The sequence below is a fragment of the Podarcis erhardii genome, assembly GCF_964252035.2.
Source record: "Podarcis erhardii genome assembly, chromosome: 2".
Classification (NCBI taxonomy): Eukaryota; Metazoa; Chordata; class Lepidosauria; order Squamata; family Lacertidae; genus Podarcis; species Podarcis erhardii.
Genome location: NC_138498.1, coordinates 11,082,671 through 11,101,660, shown reverse-complemented (window position 1 = coordinate 11,101,660; position 18,990 = coordinate 11,082,671). Strand labels below are relative to the sequence as shown.

General features: G+C 48.7%; 1 protein-coding gene across 10 annotated transcripts in view; it reads right to left on the bottom strand.

Annotated features, from left to right (window-relative positions):
* Window positions 1-18,990, bottom strand: part of ZNF385A (zinc finger protein 385A) — a 214,061-nt gene that overhangs the window by 53,712 nt on the left and 141,359 nt on the right. The window lies entirely within an intron of this gene.

The following is an 18,990-nucleotide window of genomic DNA, read 5'->3' as shown; positions in this document are numbered from 1 at the left end:
TACATGCTTTTCAATGCACAAACTCTTGCCTGCAACTAAACCAATGCCCTTTCAAACTGGTACTCCACCTGCACAGTCCCACCTGACCGAAATACCACTTTCTCAACATCTATGTTGCACAGAACGCAAGAAAAGAAGTAGGAAAGAGGAAGGAAGCACCTGAGGCCCACAGAGTATTTCCAGTCTGAAATGAACCTAACCAGCAGCAATTCTTCAGGATCTCAGACAGAATTCTTTCCCAACTCTACTTGCTTGTGAGCTATTAACTGGAGACACCAAGGACTAAAACAGGGTAGGGAAACTGTATTTCACTAATGAGATTTGCACCTGTCGTCATTATGATATCAGTTGTTGACTTCAAAGAGGCCTCTTCTCAGTGCTGATCAGCTGAAGGGTACTGAGAAGAGCCCCTTTGAACAAATGGACTAGAGAGGGATGAGTAGCTGAGAGCAGCCCATCACAGCCATGTTTTTACCTGTTCCACACTTTGACATCACATATAATATCAGACGTTGGACAGGTGGGTGTGATTAGGTGAAACAGCCTGGAGGTACCCACCTTTGGAATAAAGCCAATGTTCTTTGCACATGCAAAGCATGCACTATGCCACTTGGGTCTTGTTGCTTGTTATATGGAGAAAAAACCCTTTCTACAATAACTCTGTAAATTGAACATCCTTATTTGGCTGTCATTTTAGTTACTGAGCATGGTGCTTCCGATATGCATAGTCAGAAGGGCACCGAACAAGGAACACAACATGCTGTTGCTTGAACATACCCTAAGGAGCTGAAGCAGTTTAGAGGAAAAGTTTACGGTAATTGAGGACAGAGTCACACACACAAAACTTGATTCGTCACTCAATTACTCATCGCTAAACGTGCAAACTGCTTCCACTTCAAAGATGGTACATATGAAAAGTTATGTTTGTGATATTTGATCTTGGGTGACCCAACTTAACAAATGTGGTTGCAGACTCATTGTGCAACCATCATCATATATGTGCAAATTCGCCCAAAGGGGGAACACGAAAGAGGTTTTAAGAAAACACACACACACACACACACACACACACACACACACACAGTAACAGAGAAAGCCAGGAGAGAGAAAACTGCTCACTGTCCCTCAACACACTGACTTAGCTTGGACAATCAGTTCCTGGAAAAATACATACATCCTTTGCAGTCATTTCACTCCTCCCTTCAAATGAGTGTCTGAACAAACTAGGAAACCAAAGCTGACCCTAGCTTCCCCGTTGTCTGAACCAAGAATTGATGGGTTTGCAGCTTCCAAAGCTTGGCTTAAAGGTCTTGAGTTGTTTGGAAGCCATTAACCATAGTTTCCCAGTTCAGATGTAACAGGAAGCTATGGTTCACTGACTTCCTGGTTTGCTCAGGATGGCTGCTCACATGAAGGGAGGAGAAAAGGGGCTGCACAGGAGCCGTGTGATTATCCTGACTCTGTAAGACAGAAATTGATGGTACAAATGTAGCATTCATAGAATTGTAGAATTGGAAGGGACCCTATCAACTAGTCTAAGCCCCTGCAATGCAGGGATATGCAGTTGTCCCATACAGGGATCGGACCTTAAACCTTGGCATTAGGCAGCACCACACTCATCAAACCAACTTGACTGGCATGCAATTCAGGACAAAGAAGCACAACCCACATTTAACTTATGCTATCTAAGCAGTTCTGCGAGTTTTAAGCAGTTTAATTGAGAGATCGACTTAAATTTATCAGCAGGGCTGCACAGAAAGAGTACATGTGCAGTTTCTGAAGAAGAAGAAGAAGAAGAAGATGATGATTTTGCCAAGCAGTCTATTGTAATAGAGAAGTAAAAGCAGGAAGCTGTTGCAGATGAAAAAAAAATTCAGTGATGGGTAGCTGTGTTTGCTCACGAATTTTCTTAAAAGGGAGCAAATGTTTTTTATCTAATGTGCAAGTTATCTTGAACTTCCTTTTAACGATTTGAAAGGTGATGAGAATATTTGAGTTTACCCAGCTTTCATTAATTAATCAGCAGAGTGACAGATGGTTTATCAACTAAACCTTTCCTAACTGCTACAGGGTGCTGTGAAGGCCACTGGCATAGATGGATTCTAAAATGAATTAGGCCAAATCCTCCACTGAGTTATCTGCTGCAAGCTATTAACCACAATTGTTCGGAGACTGGGAGAGAAAACAAGAGGAGACAGCTATCCACCTCTTGCCTGGATTATATAACTTCTTTGGGCCATCTGACTGGCCACCAGAGAATGTCTATAACTGATGGTACAAGCTAATTGATTATAATATTTGGTTTGAATTCACTGACACACAAACACACACCCGAGGCCTACAGAAAAAAGGGCAGGAAATAAATCGTAAAAATAAATAAAACGACTGAATCCACAGTGTTGGGCTAGATTGAGATAGATAATTTGTTGCCATCCATATGGTATTAAACAACAAGTCCCATCATCCCTGGTCACTGGCTGTACAGGCCGAGGCTGATGGTGGCTGTAACCTGCACCTTGAGGGCATGCTGTTTATCCTGGGCAAAATGGCTTTTGATTATCTGACTCTGCCATTTTGTTTCTTATCCAGGCAAAACGTGCCCCACCCCCATTTATGTGGAGGCTACGTTCTGAGGCTCCGTGCATTTAAGTGAAATCGCATGTATTTGAAACACCATTTGAAAAGCCAGCAAACACTCTCTAAACCTTTGCAAAACCAAAAACCTAAACAGTAGCACTTAGCAGATGCCAAACTGCACCACAATCACTTCCTCCAAACCTCCTTGACCAAACTCCAACTCTCCACAGGCCTCACAATTGGTGCAAAGGCTAGTGGGATTGCTAGGTGCAGTTTTTGCACCATTTTTTGCCTTTTCTTTTGCACGCGGGTGGCACTGTGGGTTAAACCGCAGAGCCTAGGACTTGCCGATCAGAAGGTCAGCGGTTCGAATCCCCGCAATGGGGTGAGCTCCCGTTGCTCGGTCCCTGCTCCTGCCAACCTAGCAGTTCAAAAGCGTGCAGTGCAAGTAGATAAATAAGTACCGCTCCGGCGGGAAGGTAAACAGTGTTTCCGTGCGCTGCTCTGGTTCGCCAGAAGCGGCTTAGTCATGCTGGCCACATCACCCGGAAGCTGTACGCCGGCTCCCTCGGCCTATAGAGTGAGATGAGCGCTGCAACCCCAGAGTCGGCCACGACTGGACCTAATGGTTAGGGGTCCCTTTACCTTTACTAGGCTCTTTTAGGGCTCCTTTTGCAATTTTAAAATTCACTTCGGTTTGGCGTTATGCATGGTCACGCATATATTCAACATACATAAACGAGGGGTTGCTTGTATACTTATGCCTTCAATGGTCTGTTCTCTAGGGACACTGGTTTGGCAAAAGTCTCTCTGACCTTCCCATTGTTGTTGGTTATTTTTTTTTGGGGGGGGGGGTGACAGTGAAATGACTGGAATGACAAAGGAAAAACGAAGCGTGCAGGTGAGGTCACAACTGTTTTAAGGAAGTCCCTATATAAAAACACCCCAAATGAACATGCTTTTCCAAATAAGACACTGAGATGCTACAAAATGCAACCCATTGTTGCTATGAAGGGAGGAAAGGGTGTTTGTGCATGAGGGAAGACGCAAGGTCAGCTCACGGAGGGGAGAGGGCTCACAGGACCGAACTGCCACTGCAGTCAGCGCCACGCTGCAAAGCTGTTATCGATCCCTTTGCAGTGAAGCCACTGAAGAAGTGGGGCATTGCAAGGATTAATTATGGGACAGCAGTTGCCTGGCTACTACTGTTTAGCACTGTCAACTTAGTTTAGCACTGTAGTCAACTTCAGCAGCATGGTAGGTGCTGTTCAGAACAAGAAAGCAGCCAGAACCACTGACCCTACAATTTACATTACAAAAGGACGAGCAAGGAATGAGGAGAAAAAGGTTGGGGTGGATTGGAGCTGGAGTCCAATAACATGTAGAGGGCTACTCTAAGAAGATAAAAACACACACACACATGTAAGCTTCTCAGGTGAAGACATATATACCATTTTAATGAGTAGTAAGTGTGGTTTGATAGCATTTTCTCCCGGAAAAGGAGAAGGAAGGAACAGTTTTAAAAAGAATAGAGAGAACCATCTTTGGAGCTGTTCTTCTGGGGTTTTTTGTAAGGTGAAGGATGTAAGTACAGTGGTACCTCGGGTTACAACCACCTCAGGTTACAACCACTTCGGGTTACAGACTCCGCTAACCCGGAAGTAGTACCTCAGGTTAAGAACTTTACCTCAGGATGAGAACAGAAATCGTGCACCGGCGACAGCGGGAGGCCCCACTAGCTAAAATGGTACCTCAGGTTAAGAATGGTTTCAGGTTAAGAACGGACCTCCAGAACGAATTAAGTCCGTAACCAGAGGTACCATTGTACATATAGATCAATGAGCTTGTTCCTCTTTTTTTAAAAAAAATCATTTTAAATAAGTGAGACATCCCACCTGATACATACTGACTCCTTCACCAATCCAGTGATTGCTGTGCTGATGTGCAGGCTTGTATTGCCAATATTACAGGCAGGCTCACTGCTTTGACCACTCCAGAAAATACATTTGTCTTCACCCAAAATAATCTACTCAGACAAATGTTCACACCATAGGACATAAACCCAAACAAACAGCAAATCATAGTCCTGTGTGTATTTCTATATGACTTTAAACATTGGTGGCTCCGGGTGCAGAGAACACATGCCTTTGACGGTGAAAACAGACATGGATCACAGACACAGGAATCTGTGATCAATTCTCCCGGCTTTTTAAAGCAGCAGCAAACAAGGCGCTTCTTTTGATTGGAGCAGTGGCATTTGGGAGGAGGTATTCAATTAACTAACCCTCCCTCTTGAACTGGGGAGGGTATATTTAATTCTTTCCTTCCGCTGCCATGTGTCCCAGCTGAAACTGTTGGTGGAAAAAAACAGGCACCTGTGTTTCCCCCTCCAGCAGGGAGCTTTGGAAAGAGGGTGGGGGGATTTAGACAGAGAAAATGGTGTGGGAGGAAGAAATCCTGAAATTCAGCACCCTAAAACTCTAAGGTTTTATGCATGGGGAAAACAAGAAGTTTCTAGCCTTTAGACACACACACACATAAAAACAACACAGACACTATGGGGCTGCCCTGATCAAAATCAGATTCCTGGTGGTAGGCCTATTAATAAAAAAGCTGGGAGATTGGATTGCAGATCTCCCACATCATGCCTGTTTCGGCCCTGAGCCAGATGGATTGTGACCTGGAAGTCATGGGATAGCAAACCAAGGTAGCTGGTTCTCCAAGGTCACCCAGGGTGATGGCCACAGTCACGGCAAGGGCTGAGGATTCTCGTACGTCTGCCACAGATCTACTTCTAGAAAGAACCCAGGAGTGCCTAGTTTGAGACAAGCTGGCCCCTGCCTCTGCCAGCCAAGGCCCGCTGGCAACTTCCCAGGCCCTGTCACTCTACCTGTTAACATTTCCACTGGCTTTGCCCAGCGTGTAACAGACACCAGTGCTCCTCAAGGCCGCCGAGAGTGTCATCACGCCCTCTCTCTCACCAAGAGAGATGGGGAAAGGGTTCTCGTTTTAGACACTGACCTCCGCTGGTTATGTGCAACTTGTAGACGCTTCTGCAGAACAGGCAGCCGGCCCAAAATGATGGAGAGTAGGAACTAGAACCAGGAAATTGCAATATCTCGCATGCTCATGGGAGGGCTGCGTATGCACATAATTAAGAAGCCAGCCATTCAGGATCCAGAAACTCTTAAATTTTCATGAATTGAAAGTTTCTAGCCCTTAGGGGATGAGTCTAAGAGCTCAAATGCCTTCAGTCGATGTGTGATATACAGTGTAAGGTAAAGGTAAAGGGACCCCTGACCATTAGGTCCAGTCGTGACCGACTCTGGGGTTGCAGCGCTCATCTCGCTTTATTGGCCGAGGGAGCCGGCATACAGCTTCCGGGTCATGTAGCCAGCAAGACTGAGCCGCTTCTGGCGAACCAGAGCAGCACACGGAAACGCCGTTTACCTTCCCACCAGGGTGGTACCTATTGATCTACTTGCACTTTGACGTGCTTTCGAACTGCTAGGTTGGCAGGAGCAGGGACTGAGCAACGGTAGCTCACTCTGTCGCGGGGATTCGAACCGCCGACCTTCTGATCAGCAAGTCCTAGGCTCTGTGGTTTAACCCACAGCGCCACCCGCGTCCCTTGCTATACAGTGTAGAAGGGGACAAAAGGTAACTGGTAATGGAAGGTGTTTTAAACAAAAGTTGGGAGGAAGATGGAACTTTCTTTTTCGCAGTAGGCTAGCAGAGACTTTCTAGAGTGCCAAAACAGAGCGGCAGTTGGAAGTTAAGCACTGCTCACTTCCATTTATTCCAAAGGGACTGTTTAAGCACCTGTGAAATCTCTGTGACTTAAAAGGGTTTTATTTTCCATGGTTACTGATCTAAAGGTTTAAATTCATATTCTTTGGCCCATTTCATGTGATGTTTTAAAAACTGCATTATGCGGCACAAAGTTCCCACCCAGCCTTGCTTGTTAAACCATAGGATTAAAGCTGGTCATTTGACTGGTCAAATTAAGCACCCAAACATTCCAAGTATTAATTTGTTAAAACTATTCTATTAATTTGTTAAAACTCCTGTTCAATCACACACACAAATTAGTCAACCATTGTACTGAAGCAGATTCCCAACAACTGTAATTATTACTTTTCATAACACTGTTATACAAAGCTAAATGAATGCGAATGACCAAGGAATTTCAACAATTCCTCTTGGCTTTCATCCCAGAACCCCAGAGAGAGGAGAGTTACAGAAAAAAATTAAAAATGAAATCAAACCCCGTACACATAACATCTGCAAAGAGACCAAGATCCAACTGGAAGGGGTGTGTGTGTGTGTGTGTGTGTGTGTGTGTGTGTGTGTACAATCATTGTAGTAGTGCAGGCCGTGTGTCTAAATAAATGTGCACCCTGATTCTTGCACCACTGAGAAACTTCACTGGGTAAGCCCCTGTCGCCCGGCCTTTCACCATCAGAGGACATCACAATGCAATTACAAATTTAGGATACCAGCAGCTCTAACACAACCCAGAAATGGAACTCAAAGAAGGCCTATGCAGTTCAGAGGAGGCTTCCATCTCAATGGCTGTGAGGGTCTTCAAAGCCAGAAAACACCCCATTTACTTTGCCCCATTTAACTGAACAGGTGGTATGCCCTCTTATCGGCTGCGGGAATGAAATGTGGCGCTAGGGGACAGTGAGCCATAAATGATACCTTCTGCCTCTGAAATTAGCCCCTCTATATGCACCCCCAATAATCCATATACCCTTCACTATGACGTCCTTTCTTCTACCTCTCTCGCACAGCAGTACCTCCCTCTGCACACATTAGGGTGTTTCCGATTGGTGTTTATTGTTGCTCATGCGTGCAAATTTTTTGCTGCATCCATACAAAGTCATCAGCATCAAAACGACAGCCTGTATTTCCACCCCATTTAATCTGGATTCACTCTCTCTGCAGAAAACCTGAGGTTAAAAAGCAACAACCTAAAAACGGAATGAAAACCTTTTCCAACGACCCGTTTGTGATATTAAGCACTTATCTGGAATCATTCGGTCACTGGCCTTGCTCCATCCTTCTGGCTTGTTCTTGGTCCTTCCCATATTTCCCAAGGGGTGGGGGGTATGGGTGGAGTGAAGTGGGGGCCAGAAGACCCTATGACAAGGTCAAGAGACCATGCTGATCTTCCTCCCCAAACTCATTGCAGCAACCTCAACTGCCCTACTGACACCTCTCCTCATAAGTCCACATTGTACAGTACATTCATGAATACGTTTTGCACATTACGGTGAACATATGTGCCAGGGCTTGTAGGGAGGGTTGCACAAGTCACCCCCTCCCAGCTTTCATGTTCTCAGCTTAGCCTATGTATATAAGATCTACACGGGATGGAGCAAAAGTTACACCTGCATCTACTAGTAAATCTCCAGCTAATTTGTATTAGACCAGCTAGGGTTTCAAACTCCTAATGGCTTAACAAAAGCATCAAGAAAAAGTCTCCCCCAGGCCCACTCCGAAATTAAGCTGCCAAAATCTAGGAAGGCTGGATTTCCAGGCTAAGCATGTGCTCAGAGCAACATGTCGAGCAATTCAGTGCCCATTTTCCTGAGCCAGCTGGTGGACCTCAGCGATCTCGGCGACCTATCTAGCAAATAAAAGCACAAGGCTGTCTACCGCTAATCTATGCACATGGAGTGTACCCATATAAGTACGGTATATTTCTGAGCAACGGAGAAGCCTGATTTTCCAGAACCCCTGACTGCACAGCAGGGTTGTACATACACATGTGTAGAGGCCAGGACTGGAAACAGCACAGGTGATCGTGTGCATTCACGCATTCTATGTAAGAAAAGCTGCACAGAACTCACCATCCCACCCCCACCCCCACGTTTTACTCCAACATGTCCTTTCTCCACACAGCAACCAGGCCAAGGACCATATGCCTGCTCAGTGTCTTTCTGGCACTTGCAAGATGCAGACTCAATTCCCATCACGGAACATGGCCTGCAACCGCGCAATGTGCACAAGTTTGCTGCTTGTGTCAGGGGAGCTCAGACAATGTTGCAATTCATAGCAAACCATGGGAAAAGGGACATCTGAACTTTGTATATCTATTCTGCATATTTGCATTATTTCTATCCTCCCCTAATAATCGTTTTTTTTTTCTTTTGTATATATCCCAGTTTTGCTAGTCATTATTGATAGGGCAAAACTAATGGAAATTCTCTAGAATCCCGTGAGATGAAGTGGAGATTAAAAGTGTAACACATACATGCTTAAAAAAAATAGAAAAGGTAAAGGACCCCTGACAGTTAAGTCCAGTCGCGAACGACTCTGGGGTTGTGACGCTCATCTTGCTTTACTGGCCAAGGGAGCCAACATTTGTTTGCCTACATGCGTACATATATATATACTTTAAAGCATATGCACACAGCCATAAGGAGTAGAAAACTTTAAAAAAAAAGTCTGAAATTTTCATGGAACTGATTTCTGCAAACACCACCACTTTCTGTACATTTTCTTCATGTCCTTGGAATGCCAAGTGGTGATCTGCCTGTATCGGCCAGAAGATTGCTAAGATTGGCTAGTTTGACATTATCAGTTTCCATATGTATGCAATAGCCTAAGAACCGTCTGTTGGGTCAGGCCAGTGGTCCATCAACTCCATCATCTTGTCCTCACAGCAGATGTCCAGCAGATGCCCCTATGGGAAGTGCACAAGCAAAACTTGAGCACAAGTTTTGGTCTCCAGGAACCGGCATTCATTATTTTCTTCCGTCTGTTCTGAATCCTCCACATAAAGAAAGGCTCCATCCCCTTGATAATTTTGGTTGCCCATTTATCTTTTTTTTTGGGGGGGGGGTTTCTGGCTTGAATATGGCCCCAGCTTTATTGGTTACAGTATTGGTTATCAACTGTCAGGGTTTCTGGGAGAAGTGAGGAGATGGCAGAGGAGACGGAAAGCGAGTGGGAGGAGGGAGAGAGAGACGAGGAAGAAGATGACGGAATTCGAAGGGAATCTATGAGCCTAAGCAGTGAGTCAGAGGATTCCCAAAAGGGAGCTAGCATGATCAGGCGAAAAGCAGGAGAAGAGAGAAGCTGTGAAAAGTCAGGGAAGGAGGGGAGAAAGCCCAGTGAAGCACAGACGCTGTCAGAGGGGTCTCAGCCGGAACGGAGTAAAGGGGGTGGAGTTGTCAGCCTCTCGGAGGGAGGAGGAACAGGAGAAAACAGAGAGAGGGGGTTGGAGCAAGGTGTTCAGCCGGAAAGGGTAGAGAGTGGAACAGGGGGCAGTATAGAGGACGAAGGAAAGGTCAAAAGCAACGTACGCGCGCCAAGTTCAAACATAGAGGCGCGCGGAAGTGGGGAAAGCTCAGAGGAGGAGCCCGGCCCCAAAGCCAGAAGGAGGGGGCAGGAGGCGGCAGAGGATTCAGCCTCAGGCGAATCCCGGAAAGAGAGAACCCAGGGGGGCAGAAAGACCCTGCGGAAAAGAAAGGAGAGGAAGAGGTGGTCTAGAGCCAGGCTATTAAGTTGGTGTGGAGGAGGGGAGGAGTCAGAGGGGGACTTCGGCGGTCTAACGTGACAGACGTACAGCCACAATGCTGAACTGTGAAAGAAGCAATTATCTTCAATAAACTTTTCCTGTAAGTAAACTGTAACGGAGTAAGGTCTCTCGTGAGCTGGGACCCACCTGGGTGGCTGTGACAGAAAGTCCCCCTCTCCTCCTCACCGCCTTAGATTGGCCGAAGGACAGTCTACCGGTCAGGGATCTTTTTTGGGAGGGATTGAGCCCCTCCGTCAAGGATGAGATCGCAAGGGGGGACAGACCCCAGACCCTGGAAGACGTGGTGCAACGGGCTTTGGCTATAGGAATTCGACATGAGGGACGTCCGTGGCACGAGGAGGGGGGGCCCCAAGCGCGCGCGCAAGCAAAAGCTCTCCCTTTTGTGCACAGGAATTTCAGCCGTGCGCACCCCTCACCAATGGGGGAGGAAGGCGAAGAGCCAATGGAGATTGGTGGTGCTAGGGCTCAAAAGCCATCCCAGAGCCCCATCCCTGCTGCAGCCAAAGCGAAGCCTCCTAGAGGGACCAGGAAGTGTTACATCTGCGACAGTGCACACCATATGGCGAAAGAGTGCCCCCAGAGGCTCCAGAAGCACACTGCAGCACTAGCAACTGTGACAGCAGAGGTGCAATCAGAGGAGCAGCTTCAGGGAAACTGCAGTGCCTGGCTGGAAGCAGAGCTACTGGGGCTCAGCCAGGCGGATCTGTAGAGAAGTCCCCAGCATCCTTGCAGCGCATGGACCCTTTACCTCCCAAACCAGCAGTTTTACTCACAGCGACACTCCAGCTGCCTGATGGGCGACTTCTCGAGGTTCCAACAACCATCGATTCGGGAAGCAACGCCGATTTCGTGGGATTACAGTTCGTCAAGCAGCATAACATAGCGCTCCTGCCTGCAACGACGCCTCTGAACGTGGTCACGGTAGACGGCAGGAAGTTGCTGGGGGGGCAAGTGGTGCAGCAAACACCTCCCATGATGATGCAAATTGGAGACCATCGAGAGCTTATTAGTTTCAATGTCACCCACTTATCGGACACGCCCATCGTGTTGGGCATGAGTTGGCTGGACAGGCACAGTCCCGCGGTTGCTTGGTACCAGAGGCAGATCACCTTTTGTTCATCGTATTGCGCCCAGAATTGCATCCAAACCGATCAAGGAGGAGAAGCCGAACAGCAGCTGCATCTGAGTATGGTGCAAGCGGTTCCTCACAAGTACGCGGAGTTCTTGGAGGTTTTCTGCGAAAAGGAAGCTGACAAATTGCCGCCTCACAGACCTTACGACTGCGCGATTGACTTGGTGCCAGGCGCGCAGTTGCCAACTGCCAAGCTGTACTCCATGTCGGAAGACGAGCTGCAAGAGCTTCGGGAGTTCATAGAACACAACCTCAAGCGCGGATTCATCCAGGAATCTAAAGCAGCGGGAGGCAGTCCTGTTTTCTTTGTGAAAAAGAAAGACACGCCCCAGAAGAGGCTCATTGTGGACTACCGGTTCATAAACAGACTAACTAAGCCCAAGGCCTTCCCCATGCCCAAAATTGACGACCTTTTGGCTACAGTCAGGAGGGGGAAGATTTTTACCAAGCTGGATTTACGTGGAGCTTACAACCTCATCCGCATCAGGAAGGGCGACGAGTGGAAGACGGCCATGTTCACTCCTTTGGGCACGTACGAATACAGAGTTATGCCCTTCGGTCTACAAAATGGCAGCCATGTTTTCCAAGCATTCATGCATCACGTCCTGGCAGGTCTCCTCTACAAGAAGTGTGTCTGTTTTCTCGACGATATCCTGATTTTCTCGGAATCGCCAGAGGATCACGATAAGGACGTGAAGGAAGTTCTGCAGAGGCTGAAGGAACACAGGCTGTACGCCAAGTTGGAGAAGTGCCAGTTTGATGTGAGAGAGGTAGATTTCCTTGGCTACAAGCTGTCCGACGAGGGACTGGCCATGGACAAGACTAAAGTCCAAGCGCTGTTGGACTGGAAAAGCCCTCGAAATCGGAAGGAGGTCCAGAGGTTCATCGGCTTTGCCAATTTTTATCGCAAGTTTATTAAAGGTTTTGCAAACGCGACGGCGGCAATCACTGACACCCTCAGTTCCAAGAAGAAGAAGTTCGTCTGGACCGAACAAGCAGAGCGATCCTTTCGGAAGCTTAAAAGCCTTTTCGCCTCCGAGGAGCAGCTGCTGCACGTGAATCCTGGCAGGCCCATGCGGGTAGAGACAGATGCATCAGACAGAGCAGTTGGGGCCGTCCTCTTGCAAGAGGATTCGCAAGGCAACTGGAGACCGGGTGCATTCTACTCCCGGAAGCTCAGCAACACGGAGCGCAACTACACCATATGGGACAGGGAGTTGTTGGCCATTCATGCAGCTTTCAAAGCGTGGCGACACTTCTTGATAGGAGCCAAGCACACGGTGCAGGTCCGCACGGATCACAAGAACTTGGAGTATTGGCGGACGGCTAAATTGCAAACCCAACGACACATGCGCTGGGCGGAATTCTTTGCGGATTTCGATTTCAAAATAGAATACATCCCTGGAGACTCCAATGTTATAGCAGACGCGCTGTCCCGAAAGCCTCAATACCTGGAGGAAGTAGCTCCAATCGCAGCAAAGTACATTTTCGCACCGCAGGCGTGGACGTGCGCTACCATCGCAGTCGACCTGGACGCGGTGCGACGCGCGCTGCAAGAGGATCAGTTTGCACAATCCAAGATGGAGGAGCTCCGCAGAGGGTCGCCTGACAACAATGAGTTTCAGTTGCAGGATGGACTTTTGACTCGCAAGGGCGCCCTTTACGTGCCCACCGACGAGCTTCGCGCCACGGTTTTGCAACAATTGCACGATGCCCCGAGTGCGGGCCATTTCGGCAAAGAGAAGACGATGGAGTTGGTGGCAAGGGACTTTTGGTGGCCCCAGATGAGAGGAGAGGTGGCGGACTACGTAGCCAGGTGCGATATCTGCCAGAGGTCCAAACCAGTGCATCAGAAGCAGGCGGGATTGTTAGAACCGCTGGAGACACCGCAGCAACCGTGGGAGAGGGTAGCGTTGGACTTTGTTACAGACCTGCCCAGCTCCAGAGGTAAGACGGCGGTGTTAGTGGTTGTGGACTTGTTCACCAAGATGGCGCACTTCATTCCTTGTGCCAAGGTGGCGACGGCAGAACAGACCGCAAAGCTCTTCATCGATCACGTCTTCAGGGTGCATGGACTACCGCAGTCCGTCTTGTCCGACAGGGGGCGCCAATTTGTTTCCACTTTCTGGCGGAAGCTTCTGGGTATCTTGCACGTCAAGATCAACCTGACGTCGGCGAGGCATCCACAGACCAACGGTCAAGCGGAGAGGGTCAACGCGATCATGCAGCAGTACCTACGGTGTTACGTCAACCAGCGACCCGCGGCGTGGGTGGACTACCTGCCGATGGCTGAGTTCGCCTACAACAACACGAAGCACGCATCCACCGGGGTGACGCCTTTCTTCGCGAACTATGGACGTCATCCCAGAACCTTCCCGAGCTTTACAGCACCTGAAGGGGGGGGACCTCAAAATGCCGACCAGTTTGCAGCAGAGTTGCAAGAGGTGCACGAGGAGCTGCGGAGACATTTGGAGCTGGCAAAGCAGGCGTATAAGGTGCAAGCCGATAAACACAGAAGGGCGGGGGAAGACATTCAGGTTGGGGACTGGGTATGGTTAGCAGCCCACGCGATGCCGGCCAGGTCGTTGGCCAAAAAGAAGTTAGAACACAGGCAGCTAGGACCATATCAAGTTGAGGCTAAGATCAATCCGGTGGCTTTTCGCCTAGCCCTTCCGGAGGGCTCCAGGGTGCACCCGGTCTTTCATAGGTCGGTGCTCACTCCCTACAAAGCCCCACACAGGTTTCAAGAGTCAGGAGCACCTCCAGAGCCACGTAGAAGGGCGCCTGAGAGAGGGGAGTCGCCAAGACCAGAACCTCTTAATGAGGTCACAGAGATACTGGATTCACGATGGGGGGAGGAGGGAGTTGAATATTTTCTCGCCAGGGAAGGCACTCCAGTCTCTGCAAATAGCTGGGTGCCGGGTTACGCTTTGGACGAACCCCTGTTGAAGGAGGAGTTTCATGCAATTTTTCCGCACAAACCCATGCCCGAGGAGTATTTTGATGATTGGCTTTTCACGCCCACTTTGTCGGGCAGCACGTTCGGGGGTTTCTCCTCGCCCGAGGGCTCTACGCCCAAAACAAGCCCGACCAGGGATCCCCGCCTGGGGGGGGGAGAGACAAACCCTTATTGGTGGGTGGATCAGCCAAGGGAGGTATGGAGTCAGAGGTGGATGATAGGTCCTTGGCAGGCAGCGCCAGGAGAAGCAGTGAGGGAGGAAGAGACTGTGATGCCTTCAGGGGGGGAACCCGAGTTCGAACACACGTATACGGAGCTGCCAGAGGAGAAGATTGACGTGGACACCCGGTATCCTGAACCGACCCAGGAAGAACCACATTTCCCTCAACCTGCACCCAGCGACCGGGAGGGGGGAAGGGGGGGCTTCGAGGGGGGGATGGATGTCAGGGTTTCTGGGAGAAGTGAGGAGATGGCAGAGGAGACGGAAAGCGAGTGGGAGGAGGGAGAGAGAGACGAGGAAGAAGATGACGGAATTCGAAGGGAATCTATGAGCCTAAGCAGTGAGTCAGAGGATTCCCAAAAGGGAGCTAGCATGATCAGGCGAAAAGCAGGAGAAGAGAGAAGCTGTGAAAAGTCAGGGAAGGAGGGGAGAAAGCCCAGTGAAGCACAGACGCTGTCAGAGGGGTCTCAGCCGGAACGGAGTAAAGGGGGTGGAGTTGTCAGCCTCTCGGAGGGAGGAGGAACAGGAGAAAACAGAGAGAGGGGGTTGGAGCAAGGTGTTCAGCCGGAAAGGGTAGAGAGTGGAACAGGGGGCAGTATAGAGGACGAAGGAAAGGTCAAAAGCAACGTACGCGCGCCAAGTTCAAACATAGAGGCGCGCGGAAGTGGGGAAAGCTCAGAGGAGGAGCCCGGCCCCAAAGCCAGAAGGAGGGGGCAGGAGGCGGCAGAGGATTCAGCCTCAGGCGAATCCCGGAAAGAGAGAACCCAGGGGGGCAGAAAGACCCTGCGGAAAAGAAAGGAGAGGAAGAGGTGGTCTAGAGCCAGGCTATTAAGTTGGTGTGGAGGAGGGGAGGAGTCAGAGGGGGACTTCGGCGGTCTAACGTGACAGACGTACAGCCACAATGCTGAACTGTGAAAGAAGCAATTATCTTCAATAAACTTTTCCTGTAAGTAAACTGTAACGGAGTAAGGTCTCTCGTGAGCTGGGACCCACCTGGGTGGCTGTGACATCAACCTTTTCCCAACAGCCTTTCGAGGCAAGGAGACTAGATATGCTTTTAGCTGCCTAGAGTGGCTGCGGAAACCCAGCCAGATGGGTGGGGTATAACTAATAAAATTATTATTATTATTATTATTATTATTATTATTATTATTATTATTACACAGGATTCCATGTGTGGCTGTGCCATAATTTGCATAAGGACGTTATGATAGCCGTCTGAGAATGGCAAGACAGTATCACAGGTAATCAATCTATCAGGGATTGAGGGACTATTGCATTCCTTGTCTGCATATTTGCTTAAATGCCAAGGACCCTCAGACTTGGGGGCTGTTAAATATTGATGGCACACTCCAGAAAGCATGCAGACAAATTCCCTTCTAAGGGGGCTTCTTTTATCTAATTCACTGGGAACAAGGTGTGAACAGCCCAGATCTTTGAAGTAGAGAAGAAGCGAAGGTGCTCTCTAGTGAGGAAGCAGTTTTCAGTAGGTTGTGTGATGTGATGATGAGTTGAATGCCTTTGGTCACCCTGTGCCAAAGCAATGAGGTAATGATATGAGGCCGCAGGTCAGATTTCTAGGGCAGTTTTCAATGAAAAATGGGCAATTGCCAAACTGTAGCGGGAGGGAGTCCTGGCCTGTTCTATCAGTTATGACTCCAGATGTTGTTGAACTCCAAGACCCATCAGCCCTAGTGATGATGCAAGTGGCAGGGATGCTGCGTCACAATCCAGCAACATTTGAAGGGCTACAAATTTCCCACATCTGAGCTACATAAACAAATTATTTTGGACTGGATTTAAAGGTCTCATGGATTACCTGTTCTGTGAAGATGTTATAGGAGACAGCAAGAAACCCCTACAGCAGTGATGGCCAAACCTGGCACTCCAGCTGTTTTGGGACTACAATTCCCATCATCCCTGACCACTGATCCTGTTAGCCAGGGATGATGGGACGTGTAGTCCCAAAACAGCTGAAGGGCCAAGTTTGGTCATCACTGCCCTACGGGATGCGACAAATGCATCTTCAATTGCCTTCAGAGCAATTTGGGGTGAGTAAGAGTATTCATCTAAACTTTAAGTGAGGCAATGAAAGTCTTGTGGCATCTTAAATACAGTGGTGCCCCGGCAAGACAAATGCCTCGCAAGACGAAAAACTCGCTAGACGAAAGGGTTTTCCGTTTTTCGAGGTGCTTCGCAAGACGAATTTCCCTATGGGTTTGCTTTGCAAGACGAAAACGTCTTGCGGGTTTGCTTCCTTTTTCTTAAAGCCGTTAATACCCGGGGAATCCGCGCTCTGCAAGACGAAAAAATCACAAGACGAAGCAACTCGCGGAACGAATTAATTTCGTCTTGCGAGGCACCACTGTACTAGCAATGCAGTGGTACCTCTGGATGCGAACGGGATCTGTTCTGGAGCCCCATTCGCATCCTGAGCAGAACACAACCCACGTCTGCATGTCTGCGCATGCACGGGTTATGATTCGCTGCTTCTGCGCATGTGTGTGATGTTTGGGCATGCGCGAGCGGCAAAACCCGGAAGTAACCCGTTCCGTTACTTCCGGGTCGCCGCGGAACGCAACCTGAAAACACTCAACCTGAAGCATATTTAACCTGAGGTATGACTGTATTTATTTTGGCAACAGCTTCCACAGACTGGAGTCCATACTTCATCATTCTGCATCTTCTGAAGTCCACAAAAGCTGATGTCATTGTAAATTAGTTTGTCTTTAAGGTGCCACCATACCCTTGGTTTGTGCTGCAACGGATTAGCAAGGTTAACCCTCTGGAAGCCGTTTGAAGGGGTGGCCGTTAAAAGGGTTTACAGTCCAAGTCAGCATGGCCAACGGTCAGGGATGATGGAACTTGTAGTCCAGCAATGCCTGGAGGGCATTAGGTCGGGGAAGGCTGCTTTAGCAAGAAGACATCACAACTTCGGGGCAAAAGGTTGGATGGGATGAGCCAGCAGTTCTCATTGCTATGTCCTAACTGCAGAAAATGAAACAAGCTGCTTCACAGAGTTCTGGACTTTGGGGGAACTTTTTAAGATATGGCTGAGCAAGCTGCTGCTGCTCTCAGAGACAGCTTAAGAACTAAACAACTGTAGCTGTTGCACAGAGTTGGACTCTGTGGTTAACATCTAAAAACAGGAGAGTTACGTTGCTTGGCAGCCATGACTTCTGACCTGAAAGGCTGACTTCTGGAGTGTCAGGTTCAATGCAGCCCAAGTGGCGCTTTAGTGCCAAGATAAGTAAGGGTATCTAGGTGGCACTGGCAAACAGTGCTAAACGAATTAAGAGTTTCCACTATATGCAAGGGGGGGGGGGATGGTTGATGCTCTTGCCACTCTACCGTACCTTTCCCGCTTGGTGTTGAAGAATTTTCCTTTTGAGCTCTGTGGACTTCACCAAGTTGCTCTATTGCAGAGAAAAGGCATCCTTCACATGCTCAGGAGCACTGTTGTTACTTTGCATGTTCCAGAGCTAAATGCAGAATGCAACATAAAGGTTGCATCTCAGGTAAAATTGAGATTTAGGTTGGGCTAGAACAGGGGTGGGGAGCCTTTTGACTCCTGGCTCCCATCAGCCCCCAGCCAGCATGGCCAATGGTCAGGGATGATGCAAGTTGTGAGTCTGGAGGGCCACACATTCCTGGTCCCTTAGAAACTCAAGCTGTAACAGATTATTATATCTACTGAAAAGAAGCCAGCCACAAAAACAAAAACAACCACTCCCCTATCCCGGTCCTTCCAACAATGTCCCCGTATAGGGCAGAGCCTTGGAATAGTTGCAAGTCAGCAAGACAGGCTGCAACTGCGGGGTACAATGGTGGGTTTTTTCCCCCAACTGGGATGAGCTGGCAGGCTGCCTATCACAGCAGCACACTGAGCCAGGAAGGTCAGAGAGCTGAAACTCTGCACAACCCCTTTTCCTCCAAAAGCAAGTTTGCAAAGCTGCAATTGGCTTGGCCTGGCTGAGCTCTTCTTCCAGGATCTGCCTTGCTCCAAGGGCACTTCAAGCCTTATTTATGTTCCCCACTGGGCTGCAACCGCACAGAGCACTTCGAATGGGGAAACCAAGGCACAGCAGCTGCTCCTGGTTCCGCTGTGGCAGAGAAAGGGTTGGGATTCTGGAGTCACTTCTGTTGCCCGCTGCACACTTGTTTGACCCAACATACCTCCATCCCTGCACTGGCTCTGGTAGTTAATCCCCGGACTCAAATAGAAGCCAACATGCAAGCACAGCATACTCTCAAAGTCGGGAACTGATTTCTCCGAAGCCCCATTTTGAGAAGGGAGACAGAGAAAGAGAGTGACAGGGCACACTAAAAGCCCTAACTTCCACCCCAACAACACAGACCACCTTTAAATCCCATCACTGTGTAGGCTACTTTCTCCCTCACAACAGGGGAGGATGGGGAGGCAAGGAATGTGAATTAATGGGAATTAACCAAAGGGAGCCCCTTACAGACTTTGTAACAGAGTTTACTTTTCTGTTTCATGCAGTTTTTGTTCTCAGATTGCAGCCTGTCAAGAATGAATAGGTAAAGGG